This window comes from Rattus rattus, chromosome 2 (assembly GCF_011064425.1).
Source record: "Rattus rattus isolate New Zealand chromosome 2, Rrattus_CSIRO_v1, whole genome shotgun sequence".
NCBI classification, from domain to species: domain Eukaryota; kingdom Metazoa; phylum Chordata; class Mammalia; order Rodentia; family Muridae; genus Rattus; species Rattus rattus.
Window position 1 is genome coordinate 160,134,384 of NC_046155.1, and position 8,668 is coordinate 160,143,051.

General features: G+C 37.3%; 1 non-coding gene across 1 annotated transcript; it reads left to right on the forward strand.

Moving 5' to 3' along the window:
• The first annotated feature begins 5,761 nt into the window (after nucleotides 1-5,761).
• Nucleotides 5,762-5,868, forward strand: LOC116894864. The gene has a single exon (XR_004387077.1). It is a non-coding gene; the product is annotated as a U6 spliceosomal RNA (small nuclear RNA).
• Nucleotides 5,869-8,668: the final 2,800 nt, after the last annotated feature.

Genomic DNA, 8,668 nt, shown 5'->3' on the forward strand with positions numbered 1-8,668 from the left:
TGAACTCTTGCTAGCTAGCTCAACTCAGCTATTCTGGTTTGAACTCCTCTCCTAGCTGACTTATTCAATCTGGCTTTTCTCTCAGCTTCTGAATTGCTCTGCTGTCCTCAAACTAACTTTAGCAATCTTTTCTAATCTTCTGGATCCTTCTCTTTCTCTGGCTCATTCTGTATTCATTCTAGCTTGTTCTCTCTTCAACCTGTCTCTACAAAACTCTCCTGGTAATGCTGCCTCCTTTTTCTCTCCCTGTGCTGCTCTACTCTCCCTCTCAATTCTACTGTTCCTCTCCACATACATTTCTGTACTGCACTCTCTTCTTCCTGGGCTGTCTGTCTCTCCCTTAAGTAACTTCTTTTTTCTCACTCTTCTCGTGAGAGTTGGGCATATCCTGTTCTGTCAAATCTTTCTCTGATTCTTCACTTTGCCACTCAATTAGACATCAATTTCAAACATGGGTGCTTCCTTCTGAAAACTAACTTTACCTACCTGTACTCAATCCAGAGGGATTAAAGGTGTGTGTTAAGGGCTGAGCTACATTCTAACTAGAAACAGGTTCAAATATCCTGTGATACTAACCTATAAACTAACCCTAACTCCAATACTCACCTAGATCTTAGCCTAGATCTAACCTTAGCCCCAACACAATGCCAACTCAATACTTAACATGAACCCCAAACCTTAACCCTAATATTAACCAGGCCTTAACCCAAGCTATGTCCAAACTCTAATACTAACCTTAACCCTAAAACTATTCCTAACCTCAGCCCTAAACTTATGCCAAATCCTCACCCTAACAGTAAGTCCTAACCCTAATCCTAGTACAATTACTAAACATACAGCTAAACTTAACCTCATTCCTAACCAAAAACCTGACTCTAACCAGGACCCTTACAATGAAGCTGTATCTAGCTTATCAATCAATAATTCTCACCTTACAACTATTCACAAAAATCCTAAACACATCACCAAACTTAACACTAATTCTAACACAAACAGTCCTCTAGCCCAAATCATAACCCTAATGATCAATTAAGTTCTAGTACTCTTGCCAACAATAACCTTACCCCTATCCATACCACGAACCCCAACTCTAAAGCTCATCTTGTTCTTAACTCTAACACTATCCTAACCTACTTCTACCACTTATTCTAACTCAGAACTAACACTAACTTAACCTTGGCATTTTCCAGACAGCACTGAGGGAGGGATACCTCTCAGGACAAATGGCACAAGCGCTGCCCTACCAAAAGAAACAGAGCTGGGATGGCCTGCTGTCAACACCAAGATTGGCCTTTGGTGTATACACAAAGTCTGAGTTTAAGGAGGCAGTAAGGAGTATTGTGCCCTAGGATGGCGTGTAAGGGAATTTTACTGGAACTCTAGGGGTTTTACTTGCTAAACAAGTATGTAGTGTGTGGAAGCATCACCTGTGAAAGGCCTATGGCCGTGAGCTGAGGCAGGATTAGAGGTGGGAAAGAGCTAGGATTCTGGGAAAGAGTCAGGTACAGGAGATTTGTCATGAACACTGATGAAAACAGACCTGTGAACCTGAGAGTAGTTTAAACAGGATAACTGAGTTATGAGCTAGTGGAAACAAGCCAAAGCTGATGACCTAGGCCTTTGTTCATAGAAACGAAGTCAGTCATTATTTTGGGAACTTGTGCTAGGTGGAAATGCCCACAACTACAAGTATTTAGCATGACTACAAATATCGTTCCCACCATCTAAAAGAATTTGATCATTTTTTTAAATTATCCCTAACAGTTTACAATGAAATGAGTTATTGAATTAAAGCTCTTTCACTACCAAGATAAGGCTTTAAAACACAGACTTACTTTTCCCTTTGATCCTTACATGGTTTTTACACAACAATCTTTTACATGATTCAGTTTACCAAAATAGGTATAGCTTAACAATGCTAGTAAAAACAAGGTTAGTAATATATCTTTAAATCAGTTTCTGCTAGGCTGAATAGACTAATAGACATATTTTTAAGACAGTGATTCTCAATTTTTTAAAAATATTAACACTTTAATATTCAAGTTCTTTGTCAGACTGCATAAGATCAACATTTTATTGCATTATAAAATAGGAATTTTTCAGTCTCTGGCGTTCAGTTGTGGTCCTAATTTTTAGTTTTTTATTTATCCATTCATCCACTACAATAAAACATCTGATAAATTTTAAAATGTCCCAATGGCTTTATAAATTAAAGCATTTTAAAAAGCTGTTTATAAAATATAGTTTTAAAACTTTCTGCAAAATTTTACTTTCTTTAAAGAAGTTTAAAATCTATCAGTTGTTTTTGTAATATCAAAACAAAATACCACTTTTAAGAGGAAAGACAGAACACAACCATAACGTTTAGTATGCAAAACTAAGTCTTACCAGTGTTAACACAGTGTTTCTAAAGTCAATACCAACTAGGTTACTTTTTTTGTTACAAAGTCTGGCTGCCAGCAAGACGAGTTCTTGCATAGGACTGCAGCTTTAATATCTTCTCTTTCTGTTCCTCTCCGCCCCCTTCTCTTCTCCTTCTTCATCTTCCTCTTTTCCTTTTTCAGTTTTTAAGAGGACAGAAATTATATACAAATCTTATCCCAATGTAAAAGTGTCTTCAGAGACCTGTTTCCTTGGCTGGCTTCTCACATGTGCTGCTGTCCAGAATGGCTCCAACCTTGAGTGACCAGTTTTAACTTTTGTTACAGATGAAAGATTTTTAACCATACCCGAGCCCATAATAACCATAACCACAATAGTCTATAACGAAGACGTACAGAACATTAGAAACTCTTCAATTATGACCAGAAACATGTTGTGGCCACACACATTTATAAATTTAAAATAGAGATAACTTTCCTTACGTCTTCCAGCTATAATTTCAAGGGAGCAGCATCTTGCTACCTGCCGAATTAAATTCTCATGGGCACAGTGATTTTGTAGCAGGAGTAACCACCAGCTTCCTTACAGGAAAAAGCTGAGGGGCTGCTGGTGCTCCTTTAAAGAGTAGCACCAGCAAGAAGCAGGGATTCACTAGTGATCAGCTCCTAGCTGCAGATGCAGGGCTCCAACATAGTGCCAGTTTATCAGATTTCTGTAGTCCCATTTTTTTTTTTTTTTCTGAACATCCTTGAGATTCATTAAGACTAAGTCAAAGGGTGAATTGGCCAACAGTTTGGCCCATTTTTCCAAATATGAAAAAGATTAACAATGTAACTAAACTATAGACACATTAGATATAGCAAGTGTTCCCCAGTGGAAACCAGTGAGGTGCCAAGACATCTCCTGTCCACCTCTGACACCTATTGAAAATGGAAGTTTTATGCAAAAGGGCTTCATTTTGGTTCCTTCTTATAAAATGTTTTCCTTTTTAAGAGTTGCCATGGTTGTGGTGTCCCTTCATAGCAATGACTCCCTAAGACAGAGTAACGACTTAACTACACCTAATACTAACTATAAGCATAACCCTAGTCCTACTCTGTAGCCCAAGACCCCTAACCCAGACTCCTAACTCTATCCCTCATGCCAACCTAATCCCTAAACCCACAGAATTCAAGAGACTTTGTTTTTTCAAATGTATATTTTGAGCGTTCTTGTAAACAAAACAAACGGATCATGTGGTTATAGTTTTCTTAGCTTATACATTGGTCCTCAACTCTATTTCATGGATCTATGTATCTATTTTTGTGCCCAAATTATGCTGCCCTTATTACTACTACAGCAGAATACTACAGCATTACTCTGTAGTATCACTTAAAATCGGACATGAGAACATCTCAAAGTGTATCCTTTTTAAAAGATTTAAGTGCTTAGCATTGATGCATGTGTATGCACCATGTATACCTAGTACCCCTGAAGGCAGAAAAAATAGTGTCACTTCCTCTGGAGTTAGAGTTGGCTAGAAGCCACTATATGGGTGCTAAGAACTGGACTTGGAATCTCTGCAAAGTGCTCTTAACTGCTAAGCCGTATCTCAACTATCCATTATTATTGTCCACGACTTCTTTGACTATTGAGGTATTGTGAGTGTGCTTCCACATTAATTTTAGGATTATTTCTGCAAAGAGGCATTTTTAATTTTATTGAGATTACCTTGAATCCATAGTTTTGGTAGGGCAGCCATTTTTACAATAATAATAATAATAATAATGATTCTTTTGATCCATGAACACAGAAAATCTTTTCATCTTCTAGTACCTTCTTTAATCAATTTGGTTTAAACTTTATTTTCACTGTAAAGATCTTTTACAACCTTAGTTTTATTCCAAGGTGGTTTTTTGTTTTGTTTTGTTTCACCTTAAAGATTATAGTGAGTGGGGTAACTTCCTTGATTTCTTTCCCAGTATATTTGCTATTGGTATATATGGAAGACTCATTTTTTATATATTATTTTTGTACTCTCCCAATTTGCTGAAAGTGTTGTCAGAGTTTTCTGATGGTTTAAGGTTTATATTCATCGCCTGCAAATTGTACTTTGTCTTCTTCCTTTTTCATCCTGTGCTTCTCTTGTCTTACAGGTCTAGTTAAGACTCAAGGACCATATTGAGTGGAGAAACTGGACACCCTTGTCTTGTTCCTGATTTTCACGGAAATGCTTTAGCTGTTCTCTAATATTTGTTATAGGTTTGTGACATACAGACATTATTATTTTGATGTATATTCCTTCTACTGAGTTTCTTCAGGACTTTTAGTAAGACAGTGGATCTTCTCAGAAAGCCTCTTCTGCATCTATTGAAATGACCATGTGATTTCTGCCCTTGAACCCATTTACGTAATTTATAACATTAAATTACTGACTTATACTGAACCATGCCTGCATTTATCCTATTTTGGTTTAATTTATGTCAAGTGTGTCTAGAAATACAGACATTTCTTTAGATTTTCCAGTTTTACGGAATGTCTTTGAGGTATTAACTAATGACTTTCTCAATTTCATTGGTATCTATCATAATGGCTCTCTATTCACCTCTAATTTTATTACTTTGGTTTCTGTATGCCATCCAGATTCATGTAAGGAGTTGACAACGTTGCTTATCTTTATGAAGAACTTACACTAATTTCATTCTCTTGTAATAAAATACTGTCCAAAAGCAACTTGGGAAGAAAAGGCTTTATTTCATCTTGCACTTCTAGATCACAATCCGTCACTGAGGACAGTCAGGGTAGGAACTCAAGCAGAAACCACGGAGGAATCCAGATGGCTCATTTGTTCTCTGGCCCACTCTTTTGGTCATGTTCAGCTAGCTTCTTCTGAGATAGCCCAGGCTCACCGGCCTAAGATGCAGTGGGCTGGGTTACCCCGCATTACATTTTGGTAACCAAGATCAGGTATGGGAGGGAAGCAGGATGGGTGAGCTGCGAAAAGTGGCAGGGAAAGAAACCTTGGGGTGTTACAGGCTGACAGATACAGTTAATGAAGAATAAGTATATACTTACTATAAGTTAGTTAAATATAAGTTAACCAAGTATGTAAGTTAACTATGGAAAGTTATACAGATTGTTATGTGTGTTTGCCATGAAGTCCACAGAAGTACAGCCCTGGAAAGTTATAAACAAAGTACAAAGGTGGCAGTAGAGGTGTCTTTACAGGACCTGGATTGGTTAACCACTAATCACCATCTCTAACTCCTGTTCTAGAGAACAGGATACCCTCTTCTGACCTCTGCAGATGTGATATCAGGAAAAACACAGGAAAAACACAGACATAGGGCTTTTGCACAAAAGAAGGGATGTAAGTATGAGATAAGACAAGACATACAATGTGCTCACTTCAGCAACATGTATACTAAAATTGGAACAATACAGAGAAGATTAGCCTGGCCCCTGTGCAAGGATGACATGCAAATTCATAAAGCGTTCTGTATTTTTTTTTTTAAAAAAAGACATAAAAAATGGGGATGGAATGTAGGTGAAGAGAGCCCTTGGGTGAAAAGATATACAGAATAATCCTAGAACCTAACAACACAACACAATGTATAAACAAGCACTACTATGAGGGAATATGCATTAGAGAGATTGCATGATAAGAAAAACTTTTAAATATTCATAGAATGAGATTGGTGACACAGCTGCACTGAGTTGAAAGGTGCTTCTCAGATATTTCTTTTCCTAGCAAGCTGCACCTGGTACAGTAAACGGCTGCTGTTGCCTGTGTTCCGGGTGTCTCTATCATGTGGGGGAACATTTGTGAATTCTTTCCTAGTATATCCCCCAGAATCCATTTTGACCCCTTCCAATCCTGCGAGCTCCATGTACACAGCGCATCACTTCTCATACGGTTTCTACTGCTCTCTCAGAAGGCTTGTTTGGAAGACAGAATATGCTGCTGCTCCACAGTAACCTTTAATCTTATCCTAAACCTAATTTCAATCTCTTACTCCAATACTAAACACCTAACATCCCAAATGCTAATATTAGTCCTAACCTGACTCACTGAATTACCTTAATTCTACCCCTAATCCTACTGTAACCACGGCTAATACTATCACTACTCCAAACTCAACCAATCCCCTCTGATCCCAACCCAAACCAATGATACACAATACAGCAGCTCATATTCGACCACGCTTATCATTACCTCTTAGCCATACACCATTAATCCCTAATGCAAAATCTAAATGTAAATCTAAAACTTTAACCCCTAACCCTAGTGCCCAACCGCAAGCCTTACCACCATTATTTACCATAACCCTTAACAGTAAAAATCCTAAACCCTATGCAAACTCAATTTCTCCTCCTCTAATTCTAAGCCTGATCTTTAATCTTAACTCTATCTCTATACTCTGGCCTACAAATAGAAGAAAATAGACCCTTCCCGGTATCAACGTGACAGTGGCAAACTTTTATTTGGCCACTCTTCACAGGGCACAAATCAGCTTCTGGCTATATTGCTTCTCTTTATACATACACAGACATAAAATGACTGTACGTTAAAACATCCTTAAAAATAAATCCATTTTAAAAATTCTTTAGTAAACATAATTTTACTATTTATTAAAGATGAAAGCAAATTTTCACACTAATCAGATGAGGCTTATTTTTGATACAATTTTTTTTTTTTTTTTTTTTTTTTTCGAGTTGGGGACTGAACTCTAGGGTCTTGCGCTTGCATAGGCAAGCGCTCTACCACTGAGCCTAAATCCCCAACCCCTTTTACATACAAATCTTACCTGAATGTGGCACTTGCCTTTAATCCTAGCAACTCAGGCCAAGGCAGGTGAATCTCTAAATTCAAGGTCAGCCTGGTCTACATACTGAATTCTGGGTCAGAGCTACTTTGTCTCAAAAAAAAAAAAAAAAAAAAAAAAAAAAAAAAAAACAAAACCCAAAACCCGTAATATTTTAGAATGCAAAATATAGAAACCCAAGTTGTCCAGAGTTGAAATCATCAATGCTGAGTGCCCATTACATAAATGAGTACAAAATGGCAAAAGTACATTTAGAACCATTTTAGAAACTATGGTATAATCCCAAACCAAATAATCCTAAACTAAAATTCAATACAACTTTATAAAATACATATTGGTAAACTTTCTAACACAATATAGTCCAAGTTATACTAAATTCTTACTTGCATACTGATGAGTGTCTAGAAAAGTATAAAATTTTTTTAATTTTGCAAAGTGAAAAACTTTTGAACTAATGTACTGAGCCAAATTTTTTACAGACAAAATCTAAGTCTAAAGTGTTTATAAAGTTACTAGTAATGATCTTAGTATACAGTACTGTCCTTAACAGCGACTAAACAATAACTCACTCACAGAGCAGCACCTAGTCCAGAAGACTCCTCTCTTTGTTAAGTATAGCACTTGCCTTTCTAACCATTATCCTTTCACATATATACACCAAATAGTTTGTTTCCTAAATATGTAGTCCTCGCCTAAAATAAGCAGTAAAATGCACTGCCCATGTTTGGAGCAGTATGTAATATATTTGTGATAGCTGATATCATCTTTAAAAGATCTAGAATCCCCTGGGAGATGAGCCTCTGGGTTTGCCTGTAAGGGATTTAAACTGAGACAGGAAGACCCACCCCGAAGGAGGTAGCATTATTGCATGGGTTTGGGTTCCAGACTGTATAAAAGAGAGAAAGTTAGGTAATCATGGCCACACATTGCTTTTTTTTGACTATAGATACAGTGTGGCAAACGGTCACAAGTTACTCCTGGACTAACTTCTATGACATGTCAAACTGTGACAGCTTAACTTCTTGGCCAAAAGAACCCCTTCCTAGCTCGTTTTAGTTGGGACATTTATCACAGCACCAGGAAAAGGAACAGAAGACACAATGATCTCCACTTATAAAATTGTCCAAAAGCATATCTATCACAAACTATCTCTACTGTTGAATACTTAATGTCTGCCTCTCTAAAAGAAATGGCAACTCATTCTCTTGGGATTCTTATTCTTTGAGTACTGAGGACTGAACTTATAGTCTCATGCTTGCCAGCTAAGTATTCTACCTAATTAGCAACACACCCATACTCTTCAGCTTTTGATTGCAAAATAGGGCTTACGTTGCTTGGGCAGGTCCTGAACTTGCAATTCTCCTCCATCAGCCACCTGAGTGGCCTATAGGGCTGCACCACCATTCCTTCTATGATCACTAGTAATTGCAAATCAAACACAACCTATTCCTAACCTATATAATATTCATATTACAAAAATC